Here is a 19,796-nt window from a genome sequence, read left to right on the forward strand (position 1 = left end):
TAGTCCTCGCTATACTAATTATTATTATGTAGCGACTGCAGTTCCAAAACTCTCTAAGTTTCCTTGTCCACTTCCATGAGATGGGCTGGCCGTCGGGTATATTCATTATTAGAATGAATAAGAGCGTGGCGTTTGGTCCACAGCCTGTGCCACGTGTGTGTGAGCTATAGTTACTAGATGAGTTCTTTTTCCTGCTTTATTCACTCAGATTCTAGGGTCAAAAATTTCCTCGTCAGAACATATTTGAAAACACTTAGAATGACTGCATAAATTTCAATATATGAATACACTTAGATAGTATCATTTCCCTAAAGTTTGCTCATTTCTAGTTCTTTGCCACCCTAAAGAACACCACAGTTTATATCCCATACTTTATTTTTTTTGTATGTGTATAGACAACAGATTCAAAGATCAATCTACTTCTAATGGCATTTTTATTGAAAGAGACGAGATTTCAGATTTTTTTTTAATGTTTACCAACGTGCTAGATTAAATGCTGTGTGTTTTTCATAGCAGAGTTTCCCTTTTGCCCTTGCACAGCCTCTTTGAGGGAGGTCTCTCACCCCTAATTTTCAGAGGAAGAAGGTCTGAGGGCAGACAGGTTGCTTGCCCGGGGTCACAGATAGGTAGTGGAGGTACAGGCAGCTGTCTGGTTTGGAAGCACAACCCTTTTCCATTCTGCCATACACTCATGCCTGTCTCTTGGAGGCCAGCAGAATGAATAGTCACTATTGTGCTTTCTACAAAATGTCACTGGGTGCCACGTAAAAGATAGGACACTTGGCTGGAACTCTTGGCTTGCTCACTGCAGTTCCTCTTGTGTGCGGATGTTCTTATATGTGTTAAAATGGAGCCTCATTCAAATAAGGCATTTAAGTCAAGGGAAAGCAGCATTGATATGATTATTTGATGAGAGCATTGCACGTGTAGAAGACATCTATTTAGTCAATACAACAGAAAGCTTCTTTGTTTTTTGTTGTTCGGACTAGGTCAGAATCACTAACCTGCCCGGGAATCAGAGTGCTTCACATAAATCAGCTAAGGAATTAGGCAGTAAGAACACTTAAAATAAATTGATACTGTCAAAAGAAATTGCACGTTTCTCTTCTTGCTTGTTTGGTATTGATTAGCTTTAGCCATAGGATGGTGCTCACTGAAGGAGTGTTGATAATACTCTGAGTATCAGTACAGGTGTGGGGGAAACTTAACGTATATTGGGGTATACCCCCGCCAAAGGACTATTTGTGAGCTGCCAAGTTGTCTTTAAGAAGTCGGCTTTGGGAACATTTATCTTGGCAGCTTTCAGATCTGACTCACAGCATGCAGTGTGGCAGCCAATCTTGTAGGAAAAGCATATAATTAATATGACGAAGAAGGCACAGGTATTGCCAGTCAATACCTTACATTGCTCCCTAACAAAGGGGCAATTGAAGTTACTTTTTAGTAAGGTGATCGTGGTTTGTCATTCCGTAGATTCTAATTCCTAGGAAAGGTGATCAAGAAATAAATACCGGTTATAATCTTGCATATATAAGAGACGCTTTGCTGTAGCTTTTACAGCCAGTTACTGTCTAGTCAGGACAGCTAGCTTTGGCTTTTGAATTCTCGAGGTGTGCCATCTCTTGAGCTCACACACTTCTGTCTTGTGATTGTTCTGCTTTCCTCCAGTCACTCTCATGCTTGAAAAGGAGAAGCCTTAGCTTCAGCGTCCCAGTAAGCAGGAAAGTTTCAGGTCCTGACAGAGCTTCTTTACCAACTTGAACTATTGATAATGTCTCCATCTGCATGGAGGTGTTATGGGTGGGAAGTGCCCAACCAGTCAACCTTTAGTTCTTTTCTAAAGATTGGACCTGTTACTTAGTCTACCAGACAAAGACCTATCCTTCCATGTGCCCAAGATCCTTGACTCTCCAGTGGGGATAGTGGGGATTACAAAGTCACAGATCATTTGAAGGATCAAATATATTGAACGAATCATTTGGCTAACTCAGGAGTTCTTTCCTGCTTTGTTTTCTTAGTCACTAGAGGAGCTCATTTAAAATATTTTCAGATGAACAGTGGCTATAGTCATAAACAAGAAGTACCTCCCCTAGGTCTAACCCCGCAGGCATTTCTGACTCTCTGCTACCTTATTAGATGATACTGCCACAGGCCTTTTCTCTACTCTGAAACCCCCAATTGCTTAGCTTAGAATCTCTCAAAAGTTGGATGCTCACTCCTGAAGCACAAATCCTCAGAGGATGGAGAGTGAAATTTGAGATTGAGGCTTAAAGAGCAGTCTTTGGAACACTTTAAAGTCCTTTGTAAAGGTAGACATTTAAGCTACATCTGTCATCACAGAACTCAGGAGGCAGAGTCAGTAAGATCACTCATGAGTTAGAGGCCAGCCAGGCTTAAATAGGAAGTTCTAGCACAGCCAAGCCTACCTAGCAAGACTCTGGCTCAAATCTAAAACATAGATATTTGGATTTACTATGCTGTCCTGAAATAGAAGCAAAGCTGACATATTTGATATGCATTTTAGCTTTCAATATAAAAGCTGATAAGATGACATTGTAGAATATAATTGTGTGGCTGGAGAGCAGGAAAGATAAGGAGAAGTTAGGAAGCTTGACACCAGGAAAAGCAGGCCTATGGGACATCAATCCCCCCCACACACACCCGTCCTCCCCTCATCCTCTTTATGTCAGGATCAGAAACCCCACCTACCTTCTTCCTCTGCCTTTATCTCCCTGTAATAGAGGGAATGGCCAGGATGGGAGCACTCTTGGTTGGGCTATATGGTAGGATGTTTATGAAGATGTCTACAGATAATTAATGGTTGAAATGGGGGGGTCCTTAGGGGTGGGAGTCGAGTACTAGATATTTTAAACAAATCCCTTTGACCTGAGTGAGCTGACCCAAGGCCCATGAGGCTCAGACCTTGCTGAACCTGCTTGGTGACACCTAAACCTGCGTGCTGTTCTCATTTTGGAACTGTGTCTGGGTTTTGCTTTTCCTTCCGCACAGGAAACTATCATGAAATTCTTTCCTTTGCTTTGGTGCCAAAGCTTCATCTCATCCATTTCTTCAGCAGCCATTTCCTGAGTGTCTGCACTGTATTGGGCCTGGTTAAAGGCCAGGGAAAAAGCAGATGTTGGAAAAGAAGCCTGCATACTTCCGTAGAATGTAAGACGTAACTCAGAGTTGAGAAAAGGGAGGGGTGACATTTGTAACTTTTTCCCTTGCTATACAGTCTACAATAAATTATACTACATAAAATTCTTTAACAGTATTCATTAATGTAGCTGATCCCATTAGGATGAAAATCCTTTTTTCTTTTCTTTTTTCTTTTCTTTTACTGTGACCCAGGAAGCATCCACAGTACACAATTCCAGTGTAGCAGAAGACTTTGGACAGCCCTTGGGAATGAGCCAAAATGGGATTTGACTCGTGTAGCAAGCTCATCATGGTTTTGATATATTTCATTTCTACACGTCAACAAATACCTGGATATTAAAGCCTGTTAAATCAATATGTCTTGAGCCGGGCGTGGTGGCGCACACCTTTAATCCCAGCACACAGGAGGCAGAGGCAGGCGGATTTCTGAGTTCAAGGCCAGCCTGGTCTACAGAGTGAGTTCCAGGACAACCAGAACTATACAGAGAAACCCTGTCGTGAAAAACCAAAAATATAAATCAATATTTCTTGCTGTAGTTAACAGCAGCACACATTCAAAGGAAACACACCCCCAACCACCATACTTTGTTGGATATAAATATACGTATATATGTATGGTATATTATATCATAAGCCTAGCTGACCAACCTGTCTTCTGGTAGATAGGATGATAATATCAACATATATTTTTAAAAGAATGTCAGAGAAGTGTAGTTTTTGTTTCTTACCTCTCATTTAAGCAATTACATAACTCATTTTGCTCACACTGATTGTAAGAAAAGACACAGTGAAGCCTTGAATTACAGGAGCTGTGATTTCTTTCTCTACCCTTCTCCAACTTCTGTCCCAACCTGAGGACTTCTTCCCTGTGTTTTTAACTTATAAACTTGAATTCCTTCACAATACCATATGTGTATATGATGTATGTTGATATATTCCCCTCATTATTATTTTTCTTCCCCTCCCCACAAACCACTTTTAGCAGAAAAATCTCCTCCCTACTTTGATGTCTAATTGTATGTGCCCCACCGAGTTTAATTTAGGGTTGCTTGTGGGTCTTTTCACTTGAGCCAGGGTGACTTACCTACTGTGGTACAACCAAGAGATAGGACTCCCACATTCCAGCAGCCATTAACGGCCTAAGTTTCCTTAAGAAAGTGTGGCGCCTCATAAATTCCCTTTAATCCATAATAGATGTTGGTGGGCCAGGCTTGTGAGGCCTTATGAAGGCAGCCACAGCTACTGAGGGTTCTTGTGTGCAAAGGCCATGTCATGTCGAGAAGAAGGGTTTTCACTGTAGTGAGTTGGTCTGGTGCTCATATTCAAATGCTAAATTTTGTACCCCAAGATTTGGTTGCTCTAGGATGAGGAGATCCTCACATACACCAGCTTTTGGTGTGTAAACTTTGTCCCCCAAGTCACCCCTGATGGTTAATAAAGATACCTACAGCCTGTAGCTGGACAGAAGAGTGTAGGGGGAGGCTGGAGGTCCTGGACTTGGAGGTCTCAGAAGAGACGACAAGGAACCCCAAGATGAGGAGAAGGAGGAGGAAGCCACCATAGGGTATGTGGATCAGTGCACGGCCATGAGGGCCAGCCTGTTGGAGTTGGAGTGGCCTAGGAAAAACATGGCAAGTGTTACCTCAGGAATCATCACAGGGAAGGAGACAGAAGAGCTTAGAGGGTTGATATCTGCCCAGCTCTAGTGCTTTACGGCTTATTATAAATATAAAGGCATCCTATCTTTTCTTTGTGGACTAAATGATCGAAGGTGGAGTAGAAGCCACCAAATAACATTTACTGCCACATTTCCCAGCAGTCCTTCTTGTCTTCAAACACTTAACATTCTCTTCACCCTCTCTTCCACCATGTTCTCTGAGCCTTGGAGGGGACAATGCAGTTGTTGGCTGTTCTTAGTGCTTTGACCAACGCTGAGTTTCTGCATTAGCTGCCACCCAGTACAAATAGAAGCTTCTCCAAAACAGAGGTTTTGTAGCTGGTTCAGTGGACTACAGAGTCTTGGCCTGTAGGAATCATGTGGTTATAATGGGAAGGGATGTGGGATAGTGAGGTGTTAGAGCCTTGCTTTCTCTTCTGGAAGTTTTAACTGCTGGAGAGTGTCTGTCTGATTCACAGCCTTTCTATGAACAGTTGGCCCAAGGAATCAGTCTGCAGATACTAACATACTGCTTTATCATTTGTTATCAGGAGTCTGGCATCCATGTGCCCCATGGCATGCATATTATTCTCATTGTACAGGTGTGTGCAAGATGAGCTATTGAGTAATTTTTCAAAGGGCATCAAGATCAGAACAGGACAAGCTAGGATTTGAACCCCAGTGTGCTTGATTCTAAAGCCTTTTCACTTTTTACTGCATGAGATTGTTGTTAATAATAAATGAGGCTGAAAAAAGTTTTTTTAAAATCGTTAAAATAATACACACTCATAATAGAAAGTTTAGAAAGCAAATTATAGAGAAGAAAACAATTACCTATAATCCTGCACCCTAGGGATAACCGCTACCAAATTTCATCTTTTTTTTTCTCTTCCAGGCTTAAGAAAGCTATAATTTATATGTCTAAATGAGTCCTGTAGCAATGTTGTCTTTGAGGCTGACACATGACCATATTGCTCTTGCATCAGATAAAGGCCCCTTCAGAGTCTGGTAGGAGTTAAAGCCTCTATGTATGATTCCCAGGCATGAGAATAGAAACTACAAAAGTGGTGTATCTATTCCTCATATCCTAGCAGAATAATATGTGACATGTGCGACCATTTTCTGCCTTCTAAACCTCTGTACTGCAGCTATTTACCATCCCACAAGGAATACCACCTTGCTGTGTCAAAGAACCATAAATATCTTGTGCCAAGGTCGGTTGTGGTGGGGGATTGGATTTACCAAAATGCAGCTCTTCATGTCAAATATTGATGGATATTTTGGGATATGTTTAAAAAGCCTTTATTAAAAATTAAATCTATAAATGTTTAATATCTTATTTGACAACTCATTTATTACATTGTCAACACAACAGTGTTTGCCTTTGGTGGTACATAAAGAAAATCAGAAAATTGCTTTTGTCAAAACTTTGAAAAGCATATTTTGAAATCAATTCCTATTTAATGGAGGTATTACAGTCACTGAGTTATTCCCCTCCAAGGGGTTCTTATGAAAGCAAATGGATCTAAGTGTGACGAACTGATCTGTAAATAAAGTTGGTAGCATCTTATGTTGAAGTAAATGTTTCCCAAAGACACCTCTCAATCTCTCTCTCTCTCTCTCTCTCTCTCACACACACACACACACACACACACACACACACACACACACACAAAACCGCATACTAATGCTGAGTCATAAATGTGTACACAAACACAGACACACACACAAAAACCCTCTTAAAACAAAATTGCAAACCTATAATACATAAGCAAATATATAAGGGGAAAGAATTGACCAGACAAAGCACCATGAGACAAAAAGCTTTCAAAGATACGTTTGAGCTTGTTTTGTGCTGGCTTCTGAGCATCGGGCTTGCCCTTAAGTATGGCTTGCATACCTACTGAGACTCTGTTGGAGAAAACTAAATTTTCATTTGTGAGTGATTATCAGTTGGAGACAGCTTCTGGGTAAGGGGTGGGGGGCGTGTGTCTACCTCCTCTGGAAGCGCTGGGACTGAAGGGCTCTAGCAGGCTTGCGCATGGCAAACATGGTGCCAATGGGTTTTGTCTTTTACCCTTTCCCTGCTTGCTAAAACCCATTACATTGCAGTCCTACAGCTAGCTGCCAAGGCCTATTCCCTTATTTGGCCACTTCCTTTGTCTGAGGCTGACATCAAGGTCCAGGTATCAATATATTGAATTCCAGCAATCAAAAACCCCTTTTGGCTACCCTAATTAAGATGTCCAATTAAAACAAAACACCTCATCCTAACACAAGGTTTCTTCTTGTACCTTTATAAACCACCATCTTCCTCTGGGCCACATCTGCCACCCCTCTACCCACAGGGAGTCCTTTATCCTACTCCAGGGCAAATCCCCCTTTCCCCTCTCTCTTGTTCCTTTCTTTTTCTCCCTCATCCTCTATCTTCTGTCTTTGTCTTTTATTCCCTGCCCTTTGTCCCTCTGGGACAAATAAATGTCCTTTGGGCTAAGAACTTGGTCTTGGTGTGTCCTAGGCCAACACTGGTCCTTTTGGGGACTCTAGTTTAGAGCTACGGATGCTGGCACAGTCTGTGTGAACACATCAGTCATCTTGTATCTAGAAGGCTTCCTTGGTGTCCCCCATTCCCACTGGCTCTCACCATCTTTCTGTCTCCTCTTCCACACCTGAAAGGAGGGATTTGGTGACGATATCCCATTTAAGACACAGTGTTTCAAGGTCTGTTATTCTCTGCACCACATTGTCCAGGTGTGGGTCTCTGTATTTGTTCCCATCTCCAGCAAGAAGAAGCTTTTCTGATGGTGGCTGAGCAGGATACTTACTGACCTATGAGTGTAGCAGAATGTCATTGGGAGTCATTGCTACATTTCTTGAGCAGAACAGTAGTATTTGGTTTTCCCCCAGGTCTATGGCCTATCTAGTCTCAGGTTCTGGGACACCTGAGCAGTGTCAGGCATGGGTTCTATCTCATGAACTGGGTCTTGCATGCCAGTCAGATAGTGGTCGGTTACTCACATAGCTTTTGAGTCAGGATTCTACCAGTGCATTTTACAGGCAGGTGGTCATTATAGATTGCAGGGACTGTAGCTCGGTTGATGTTTACCTTTCTCCTCTGGAAGAACACTTCCTGTACCATGAACACGAATGAGTCAGTAAGGGGGTGAAGGCTCCAGGTGAGTACCCGCTTGTCTTTCCCATGTTTAGTGAGTTATGTAGATGTTATCTTCATCAATAATGTTTTACCATCAGCTTCTGGGGAGCAACCAATAGTCTTGGCAATAGCCTGGGTTGTTTGGGGGTTCCATGGGGCCTCTGTGGCCACAAATTAACTAGATATAACCCATTCCCAGCAGTCGAGGTTTCATTTGGTGTTAAGGGATGTCTAGTTCAAGCTTTGTCTCCCCTGTTATTCAGCGATTCTATTTTAGATTTCTTTCACATATGTATACATTTTAAGCATCTTCTACTGTACTAGGCTTTCATGAAATCCCTCCTTAGTCTTAGTTGTCCCTCCCGTAGTCTCTTCATTACCCCACCCACGTTTTATCATTTCAAGCACCTCCCTCCTTCTTGTCCCTCCTTCTTGTTCTCCAGGGAGTGGGACAAAGGACTCTCTCTGGATAGAGGGAAGACAGGTATGGCCCAAAGGAAAATGGCGGTTTATAAAGTTTATAAAGGTGACCGTATGACAGTGGGATCTGTGACCTAAGCATGTGAAACTCCACAGAGTGTTCTGAGGATCACGTACGACACTGGGATTACTAATAAACACAGAAATGGGGTGGTGTGTGAATGAGTGGCTAGTTGATTTATAACCTTGGCACACGTCTCTGTGCATAAGTAGTAACTGGCTGAGTGGTGAGTTCTGTCGTTACACAATATAGGCTAAGTCTGGTAGAAGATAATATTATTCAACAGAAACAATAGCGAACACTTATTTTTAATAAGTTAGGCAAATACTATGTGACCACGTTTTGTCACTGTTAGACTCCCAGTCTACCAGATTCTAATATGGATTCAGTAGTCTGACCATTTGATACTTCTGTGTCTTGTTTATTGGTCTCTGTCAAATGCCAATGATGTCAGTGCCTCCCCTGGAGTACTAACATGGCTAGTATGTGGGGACAACTCTGAAACAATTCCAGGAGCTTTCTAAATTCATAATAAATGCCAGCTATTGTTGTTAAATGTCACCATTACATGCTAGGTGTGTTGAATGCATTGCACGCCTTGCTTTTCATGCAGCGAAACACTTGGTGAGAAAGCTATTATTATTCCCAGTTTACTGCTGAGTAAACAGACTCGAATTACTCTGCCTACCCAAGGTTGAATTAAATCATGTGTGAGTACCGACTCATTATCTGCCAGACTCAAGATTCTGAGATACAGAGCAAGTATAATGGGTAATAGGTGAGGATGTTGCCAATGGAGACCAATCAGTCTGACCCTCCAAATTAATTTTCTTCCTAGGAGACTCCAGAACCCAGGCTGCTTTCAGGAACATCTCTGTAGATTCCCAGGTAAGTAGAGATGGTCCCCTCTTTCTCTGTGACTTCTTTCTATCTTTGTGGATGATGCTTCCCTTCCCTTGCACCTGACTCCTGGAGAGCTTTGATGGATAGGAGGCTCTCAGCTGCCTCTTAAAGTTTCAGGTTAGAGTTGGCACTAAAGTATGAGGACTGAGGCTATTCAGTTGGGGCCATGTGGCCAAGGGACCTGAGCCACTTCTGTTCCACCCACATTCCCCTTCCCATCTATATCACCCTTCCCACCCACATCTCCCTTCCAAACTACATCAGTGTTTCCATGGTTATTGTTAGAATAGCATCATGTAAGATACTTTGGAGTACCACAAAAAGAAAAAAGAAACCAAAGTCTATTATAGCCATCCTTGTAAATTGAAAGGGAATTAAGAGTTAAGAGCACGAGGCTCTAGGGCCATACTGCCTGGCTTTCCACTGTGATAGTGACAGCCCTTGCACTGCTGTTGAAGACAACCCCCAATGAGTCTGGAGGTCGGACTCTCAGTTGTAGCTCCTGGTCAGCATGGAATGGGAGCAGAAGGCCTAGTCAGCCAGCCTGGCCTTGCTTCCAGCCTCCGACTGCTTAATAATGGCGTGGTCTTATTTGTCATTCTTCTGAGCCTCAGTTTGCTCCTCTCTGGTATATGGATAGTCTGTAACCACACCTCTCTGAACATCCCTGATCTCATCCGAGATATGATAATCACAGTCATCTTCAGAGGTGTTGGCTAGCTCAAGGTCATCAATGTAAAGGAAACCCACGTCCAATAAAATGATAAATGTTGCCAGGTATGGTGGTACATGTCCTTAATCTCAATCCTTCAGAGGAGGCAGAGGCAGGTGGATGGATCTCTTGTGAGTTCAAGACCAGCCAAGGCCACAATGTGAGACCCCACCTCAAACAAACCAACAAGCAAAACCAACAAAAAGTTAACTGTTTCGGCAGTTACTCATGTGTGAATGATTATGTCAGAAGTCTTTGTGGACAGAAAGCATATTGCATCAGGTTCCATACATTCTCTGAGATTCTCCGATAGTCTATCTTCCAGATGGAAAAGGTTTTTGGTCTTGAAATTAAAAAAAAAAAAAAAAGAAAGAAAGAAAGAAAGAAAGAAAGAAAGAAAGAAAGAAAAGAATCACAACTTCCAAATTGACACGGTCCATGGAAGCAACCCTAGGTGCCTCCTAACTTTGCATTAGTGTTTAAACTTGGTTCTTTTTCCATAAACTAGGAACTTCAGGAAGATGACTGTCACTCTGAGAAGAGTCATTGACTCTAGGGGGTGTTGGTTATAATCCGTGCATGCGTTGGGATGTTTGACTTCCTTGTGATTGAGTCACCATGAAAGTACTTTATAGTTGCTGAAAGAATTATTATAATAAAAACAAGATGAACTATTTCTCTGTCCACACGTATGTACATGTATGTGAGAGCATGAGAAGTCCATGGACACAAACTCCCCGCCCTCCCCCCTCTGTATAGTGGCCTTCGGCTTACGAAGCTGAAGAGTTATAATGTAAATTCTGGCAGCCTTCTCCTCACCAGACAAGCAAGGACACTGTCGATTCCTGGTTCCTTGGAAAGAAAACCAGATAATCAGAAACTCTGATTATTCTGCTGGAAGGCAACAGCTTGATGGAAAGATGTACCAATTGAAAACAATTCTGATCATATTTTTGTCAGGAGGATGAGATGCCTCCAGCTGTCTGCCACTAATCATATTAGAGGCGGGAAGCCAGAGAGCTTTGGCCTGAAAAGATTGCTCTAATCGTGTGTTGGAACACTACTTCTCCTGACTGTTTACCCCAGAACGGTGACATTAGACATCCCTTCTGTAACAGGTCTTGCCAGTTCGTAGTTGTCTATAACATATGCCACAGGAGTACACTTAAGGAATTTTCTAATTACCACTCAAAAGCTCTGCTTTCTATCTTTTTATGCTGGTACAGCAGGCATGGCTGATTGAAGTGGTTTCTCTCCTAGCATAATCCCGTTGCCAGCAGTTACAAAAAAGCTGGGAAGATGGGAAATGAAACCCACAATAACTGAAGAGATGTCCGAACTCAATTAGGAAGGGGTCTTTCCCATGTGGACACATGAGCCATCTAAATCCATTTTAATTGTGAGCTGGGGTACTTTTCTGGTCATGTTTATATTGGAGACAAGTGCCAAAGCTGGATTTAGACCAGAGTTCCAGATCTTCAAACCCTAATGACTAATTTGGGTACCCATTGAATCCCTTAATTCATTTCTTAATTAGTTCTCCCAGAATCAGAGGGTTGCTTAGTTACGATCATCGTCACAATTTTCTCATAAATCAGAATAAATGTATGTAGATTTCCCTCCCTAGGTTCACATACTATTCCCTGATCTTGAATGTCTATCGTTATCGAAATCACAATAACAATGTCAACAGCAATGAAACTGACATTTTGTAAGGTAATCGTGCATAGCAAGCAGTGTAAGGTTCAGAGAGGTGTGGCTTTTAAAGATGTTATTTCTTGCATATGAATGCTTTGCCTGCGTGCTGTGTACCCATGTGTACATTGCCCTGGGAGGCCAAAGGAAGGTGTTGGGCTCCCTAGAGCTACAGACATTTATGAGAGGTCATGTGCGTGGGTGCTGGGAACTAAACTCTGAGACGTCTCACCAGCCTCAAGTCACAGGTGTGGGATCTTACCTTCTCTGACTGTGCCTCAGTTTCTTCTTATCTGACGGGAGGAATAGCAGTATCTGCTTCATCAAATTGCTTTGACAGACTAACGCAGGTCAAGTATAGGCATGCATGTGAATAGTGTGTGTTAAGCTGCTGGCACTGGGAGAATGTGAGTTGCTGTTTGTCATCAAGAGACAGTGAGTGACACACCGGTAAGCACGTATTGTCGGTGCTGCACTGATAGCTCCCATTTCTGCAGTCATACACTCCATAATAATCCAAACACTGAAGACTTGGAAGTTGGACTTAATCCTTTTAAGATTAATCTTTTGTTATTTGTGATTACATTCCTTAATTTGGCTACAGAAGTAACCAATTTTTTTTTATTATTTTACAGACTTGATTTGTGTTAAGTTGAAACTCCTTTGATGCAGAATTGCTTTAAATTTTGAAAGAACCTTTTCTTCTTTCAGTACATGTAATATTGGCTCTATCAAAAAGAAAAGGAAAAAATACTCTTATGTAAAAATGTGTGAGTGTTGGGGGGGAGAGACTGATTTAGGGGGAAGCAGCCTCAATAAATCTGTGGAGAATCACAGACTTAAGAGAGTAAGTTAAGATGCAGCTAGTGCCTTAGCTTTTATTTGGCCAATGTGCAGGAATTAAAGTCTGCAGAAAGATAAATCTAGAAATTAAATGACCTTTCTTCAAAGCTGTATAAGAACTGGTTAATATTAAAATTGGTTGACAAGAGATACATTGGAATTAATTTCCTTTAGAATTTCACTTCGTATCTTTAAAACTAACTCCCTCTCTACCCCCACCCCTACCCCCACCCCTGCCCCCAGGTGCTCAATGTATGTGTGTGTGTGTTTGTGTGTCTGTGTTCTGGTGAAGTATATATTCAAGTGCTTGTGTTAAAAGTGTGGTCATATGTTGAGATACTGTATAGAAATGGAAGAACTAACAACAGCTATAAAATGAAATAATGTTGTCACATGGAAATAGAACTACATTAATGTGAAGTATAGAAATAGAAAAAAGAACTAAGTTGTTACTCACGTATGCATATATCAGTGCTAAAACTCTAAAGAAAAACCCAAATAAAACCATTCAGATGTATGTTACATACTTGTCACCCTAGCAGAGCTAGACAAACCCTGGGGCTCATTGGTCAGCCGCCTAGTTGATTTGGTGAGCTCTGGGTCAATTAGAGACCCTGCCTCAGAAACAAAGCAAAAAAGGTGGAGGGTGTCTTCTCTAACAAGGCATCAATGTTGATGTGATTAAGCAGTAATGGCTTTCAGATGCTAGGGCGCGGGGTTCCCTAGTTTGAAGCTTCTCGAGGGGGAGTTTAATTGATTCAACTCTGATTGATTGACCTCGATTTAACCTGCCCACCTCAGCTGAGGGACATTGTCATGCCGTGTGAATGCAATGCTTGGAGTTCTCACCTGGTACATCTTAGCCATCTTATGAAATTTCAGGATGCCCATGATCTTCGTCCTTCAAGTGGTACTGGTGCTACATGGCTGCTAATGGCTCAGCTTTCCTTAGGGAACATCAGTAATAAACAGTAAAATAATAAACACAGGTACATTGGGAGTGTTGCTTTTAGATAAGTTACAGCATCCCCATAACTGAGTCTGGGCTTCTCGTTCTCTTTCTGATGTGGACCCTGGGTTTCAAATCACTCTCACTAGTTTCTAGAATGATCCTGGGATGAGTTGCGGAACTTTCTGGATGTGGGTTGCCATCTCTAAAGTTTGCCTTTACTTCCACATCAAAATTCTCACTTACCTCTTGTGAAGAAGGAGGCATTGGCCCAGATTTTACATTCCTGATGGAGGTGCTTTCCTCGACAAAGAGCCTGGCTTACCCTAAAACTTTTGCCAAAGGCGCAGAAGATAACATAGGTGCATAGAGACTTTATATCACAGGTCACCGCTCCATGACCTTGACTGTCTTCTCTTGTGAACTATGAATAACTCCTCATCACTCCTAAGCAGAGCCTACTGTGTGCAGCCATTCCTCGAATCACTGGAGGACTCAGTACCTAGCACCGGTTATGCCAGGGCTCAAGCAATCACTTGTACTGTATCAAGAATGGAGGTTCTGAAAGTGGACATATGTCAGAAAAATATGTATATTTTCCAAACAAGTCAAAGGTTTCCAAATATTTTCCTAAACAGTATCTTAAATCGATTTGGGGTGTGGGAGCATTCAGTTTTAACGTTTAAGAGCACCAAAATTTGTTGTTTATAAGTATGTATACATATAAAATAATAGCCAAATTCGATATTGTTCGTCTTTCTCTAAACAGAAATGTTTTTCCTGAGAAAGCATTCCATCAAAGAAGCAGATGAGGCCAAATTCTCCTCCAGTTTCAATTTTCTAGAGGGTAGAGCTATAATGTCATCCCTAGTCCATACTTCATAGCCAGCTCTTTCCATACATTATCAACACAGAGCCTCACACTGGTTACAAGAAGGGTTTATTTGGCAGTTCTAAGAACCAAGTCTTGAAAGGCTGAACACCTGTGGGAATCTGGCTGCCAGAGGTTTGCAGGTGTTCTGAATAATGCTTTGAGAGGCCAGCACTAACAATAACTTGCAGTTTTCCAGGTCTGTGATGGAAAGATTCTGCACCCTGGGTCTCTAATCCTTGGTATTTGGAGGTTACTTAAGAGGGAAATGAAAGGGGAGGGGTAGAGCATTCTCAGAGGTTAACCTTTGAACTCTGGGCCAGCCACAGTCAGTAGCAAAGGCACCTTGGTGGTTTTGCTCAAACTCTTAGCTTTCTTGGCTGTAGAAGTTGACAGAATGCCAATATAAGGCCGACTGGCATTCCTTGTTGCTGAGGGGGAAAAAAATCTCGAAGGAATGTTCTTTTTTTCCTTTCAAAGAAGTATCTACAAATTAACATTTTGGGGCATAAAAATAGTTCATGAAGCTTGCAAATTTTTCTGAAAATAAAAATTTGAAGAGCACTCTGGGCATTTGTGGCTTAGTCAGAATAGTCACAACAGGAAGAGATGTGTAGCCCTGTCCTGTAAGGGCTAGCTCAGATTACCAGCTGCCGGTCTCCTTACTTCCCTATGGTAGGACACAGCATATCCAGCTATCCCGAGACAGGCTAGCGACTGACATTGTGTCTGTTTCATTCTGGGTCCTCCCAGCGCTGTACCCACCATCTGGAATACAAGAATACTTCATCACTATGTTCATCAGTGTGAAGGGATATATTCAGGTCAGCCCATCTGTGATCTGTGTGTTGGAGATCTGTTTATAGGGATAGATGACGCTGAACCACATTAACTCTGGAGTTAGGAGCCAACTTGGGTAGATTGAGATCATCCAACGTGTGGATCCCAATGATGAAGAAACAAGTAAGCAAGGGGGTAACATGGTAGCCACAGCTAGTGGGCTGTAAAAGACCGGAAGGAGGTCCAGGCTGAGTAACACGTGTGTAAGGGGATCTTCTTTGCTTCATTTCTTCTCTCCCAGGGCCAGGCATCTTAAGGATGTGCACCACTAGTCACACAAAACCAGTGACCAAATGAGGGTAGTTCTGCATACATTTATAATTAAAGCCCACAGAAGGAGCACATCAGGGTGCGTGCCCTGCTGACTGCGGGTCAGAGCGTTCTTTCTGTATCTCAGGGACAGAAGGTTCAGTAAAGATTCAAGTATGGAGAATACTTCACCCTCCAAGTGTGCCAAACTGTGTCAGCCAGAAAACGGTTCCTTGGGGGATACGATTTCCTCCTTTCCCTAAATTAAAAAAATGAACTGTTGACTCTAAAACGATACATGTTATTATCATATAGAGAGCAAAGAGTAAATAAAGACGCTTGCTTAATGAAATAACAGTTCATTTTAACTTAATGGAAGTCATTTTTTTCTGTGCTTCGTTATGGAAATAGGCCACGGTCGGTTTTTCTGCCATTCTTCATAACCTTGTATTATGCTTCCTGTTTATGTTCCTAAGAGCTGTCTTTAAAGAGCCTTAAGGGACATCCTTTAATACTTTCCCTTTAACATAATTATTCATCTATATCATACCCCCTTAGAATGTTTGAGGATTCGGAGATATAGAAAATTCTTAATGAGATGTGGTTAATGATCTGTGCAAGGTATCACCTGGCTTAGCTAACATAAATTATATTTAATTAGTCATTCTACAGAAGTACATACCTCAGAATAGATTGAGTGCCTAAAACACGGTTTGCTTTTTATGTTTAGTAGTCATAAATAAGATTCTCTTTACAATTTTTATTATGTATCTTTATGTGTATGGGCATTTTGCCTGCATGTGTGTCTGCACACCACATGTGTGCGGTGCCTGCAGAGGCCAAAACGGTGTCAGATGCCCTGGGATTGGAGTTACAATGGGTTACCAGTGCTCTTAACCACCAAGCCATCTCCAGCCCCACAAATAAGTTTCTATGGGTAGTATTTTGGGATTTTAAGGGCTTGTTTGGGAGCTGGGGTGACAGACAGTAGAGTATTTGCCTTATAATCGTGAAGAGTTGAATTTAATCCTGAAAACCCAAATAAAACAGCCAGGTGTGTGGTTCATGCTTGACCTAGTGGACAGGCAAAGCCTGAGGCTCGTTGGTCAGCAAGCCCATTTGCTGAACTCCAGGCCAAATAGAGAGACCCTGTCTCAAAAAAAAAGAAAAAAAGAAAAGGAGGATGCCGGAGTAGTGACAGCCAAGGTTGGCCCATTGCTTCCGCACACACAGGAACTGTACACATGCCCCCCCCCTTGCACATATATTCCCCCTTCCACATACACAAAACTTGTGTGTAGTAACAAAGTCTGTTCTTGAGAACTTAAGTAATTGGCTGTGGATGTGCCCCTGGAATGCGTAAGGCCCCAGCTCAGTCTCCAGTATTGCCTGCACATAAGCCAGAGCGAAGGGAGAGATAATAACACGAAGAGATTTGTCCTGTTCAGATGATTCTAGCAAAATATCCACAAGGAGCAGGAGAATTGTTCTTTCTCATCTGTGGCTTGCAAACTGATCAACTAATGACAGTCCATATGTCGCACTTTCTCTGTCCTTGCTTAAAGTAGCTCTCCTTTTTCACCTGTAACCCTGTGGCAGAGGGGAACGAAACACTCCTGCTGGGTTCTTTCACAGTTCACTCACCCTATGAACCTTTCAGACCACACTTGTTTCTTCATTTCTCAGAAAGAACCTTGAGGATACATTACCAATTTGCAGATGGCAGCTTTGAGTCCCGAGCCATGGCTGCCTGACTCATCACCCATGTGATGAAGACATCACAAGGGTGGTCTTTTATGGTTCACTCCTGTGGGCTCTCTCTCAATCTCTCTCTCTCTCTCTCTCTCTCTCTCTCTCTCTCTCTCTCTCTCCCTCTGTGTGTGTGCTCTGTGTGTGTGTGTGTGTGTGTGTGTGTGTGCTGTGTGTGTGTGTGTGTGTGTGTGTGTGTGTGTGTGTTGTGGAATTTTCTTTTCTTTGGCTCTCTCTGCTGTAGATCCTCTCTCTCCTGCCCTCCCCTTCTCTCCCTTTCTCTTCTTTCACCTCCTCTTCTCTCCCCTCCCTTTTCCTCTCCTCTTCCCTGCTCCTCCCTGCGTCTCCTATTTTGGTATAATCTTTAGGTTGGTTCTCATTTTTTGATTACTTAGTTTCCTGGGGTTTTTCTACCCATCCTGTCTCCTGAGTCTCTCTGTTGCTCCCTGTCCCCAGTGTCACCTGAGTCTCTCTGCTGTTCTCTGTCCCCAGTGTCACCTGGGTCTGTCTGTTGCTCTCTGTCCCCAGTGTCACCTGGGTCTCTCTATGTCATCTGGGTCTGTCTGTTGCCCCCCTGTCCCCAGTGTCACCCCCTTCTTACTTTATCTTTTCTATCTCCACTGCTCCAAGACACCAGAAACAAGAAAGCCTGTTTCCTGGGGTGCTGCTGCTGGCTCCCCAGCCCACTCCTTCCCTGGATGAGGCCCTCTTTCCCACAGCATTCAGAGGTTGTGCTGTACCCCCTCAGAGTGCTCACAGGGAGTGGCACAGCCCTTCCCCCACATAGACCCCCCCTCCCCCAGAGGCACTGCTTTGTGTGAGTGAGAAGACAGCCATGGGAAGCAGTCTCTGACAGCCACCACGGGATACACATTTAGCGTACAGTGCCTACGAGTACTTAAATTGCACACGGTATTTTTATGGGAACAGAAATAAATGGGGTTCTCTCAAGAAGCCGCACTTGAACTCTTGCTCCACCTCTTCCGCTTGAGTCATCCTATCCAAGTAGAGGTTTCCTTTTATCATGCATTTTGCTTTTGTGAAAAAAAAATAGATAATCTGTTCTCTGGTAAAATTATGAATCAGAGTTGCAGCACCATTGTTAAAGATAAGAATCCCTCCCATGGCTGTAAACTGTTTGGCTCTGGTGGTGAGTGGTGCCTATATTTCTTGGGTGTTTGCATGTAAGCCTTTGTGTCCATGGCTGATTTGAGTACATTATAGCTGCCTTAACATATGACCGCAGTCCATGCCCGTGCAGCAGGCCTGTGGCTGGACACTATTGATATTATCCTGTTTTACAGACGTTGGTACGTGTGGAAGCATAGGCTTAAGTGGCCTGTGTAGGATCATTTACGTGCAGAGCCTGAACTCAAAACAAGACCACCTAACTTCACTGTCACTCTCCTTGTGTTTTGTTTTGTTTTGTTTTGTTTTGTTTTGTTTTGCTGGAAAAAATATCCTTGTAGCCCAGGTTGCCCTCTAACTTGCTGAGGATAACCTTCAACTCTTGATCTCTAGCCTATGCCACCTAAATGCTGAGATTACCAGCATATACCCACATTTTTAACCAGTACACTAAACTTCCTAAATGATTCTCTGAAGAGAGGAAACTAATACCTATTAAATTGTAAGAATCAAAAAAATGTAAAACATAAAGTTTAAGTGTAAGCAAGATATCATCAACATGTTGTTTCATATTAGAGGAGGCTTATTGCTATATTTGACCTGTGCTACCTCGATACACTGCTAAGTCGGACAAGGTAAAAAGGAAGACATGTTTCCCTTAAGGTTGCCTTAAAGTTGCAAAAGGCATGAGCTTTCATAATAAGACTGATCCTTTCCCCTAAAACAATGGCATTTGGAAGCATTTAGATAGAACAAAACTAGCCATAATATTTGTAGCATGACAAACAAGTTCAATGCCGTTGCTTTCCTTTAATCCCGCCCCCATTAGTGGAGCACTTGACCTTCTTCCTTGTTTTTAAACCATGCCAATGGAAATCTCTTCTAAGCATCCATTTAGCATATGCCATGAACTTGCCATTAGCTGTTCTTCAGCGTGCATACAGGATTTGGGACCATGTCCCTGACTACAGCTAGGAAGGACTGAAAGAGAAGAGGTCCTGGACAAGGGTCAACCCAATGGAAGAGAGCTGGGTAAGAGTTCCAAAGATGGGGAGTCAAAGAAGCCACAAACCAATCATCATCATCACCATCACCACCACCACCACCATCATCACCACCATCTCTCAAAATGTGGAACTAGAGTTCAGACCCAGCAACACAGAAAAGTCTGGCTGGTTTGGAAGTCAAGGGCCTAGGAAGAAAAAGTGCACCAAGGGGATGAAGCCCACAGAAGAGTGGCCACTTCCATGTCCCGACTTACAGGAGAGCATGCATCCTTCTGCCTCCCCATGAGGTCCCCTCCCTGCACCCTTTCACATGCCACCCTGTCTCCCTGAAGCAGACTGCAGGACACCTGAGCTTGTACCTTCCCGTTGGAGGGAGTGAATAGCCCAGAGGCCTGACTT

The 19,796-nt window shown here is 42.7% G+C and overlaps 1 protein-coding gene across 4 annotated transcripts in view; it reads left to right on the forward strand.

Annotated features, from left to right (window-relative positions):
• The window catches only part of Spats2l (spermatogenesis associated serine rich 2 like), a 179,999-nt gene that overhangs the window by 15,063 nt on the left and 145,140 nt on the right, over window positions 1-19,796 (forward strand). For all 4 annotated transcript variants that reach the window (XM_029481286.2, XM_029481241.2, XM_021157675.2 and 1 more), the window contains exon 2: window positions 9,290-9,339. The gene's annotated coding sequence lies outside the window, so the exon portion shown is untranslated. The remainder of the gene's footprint in view (window positions 1-9,289; window positions 9,340-19,796) is intronic.

The sequence above is a fragment of the Mus caroli genome, unplaced genomic scaffold (assembly GCF_978045245.1).
Source record: "Mus caroli unplaced genomic scaffold, Mus_caroli_1 scaffold_1, whole genome shotgun sequence".
In the NCBI taxonomy this organism is placed as follows: Eukaryota; Metazoa; Chordata; class Mammalia; order Rodentia; family Muridae; genus Mus; species Mus caroli.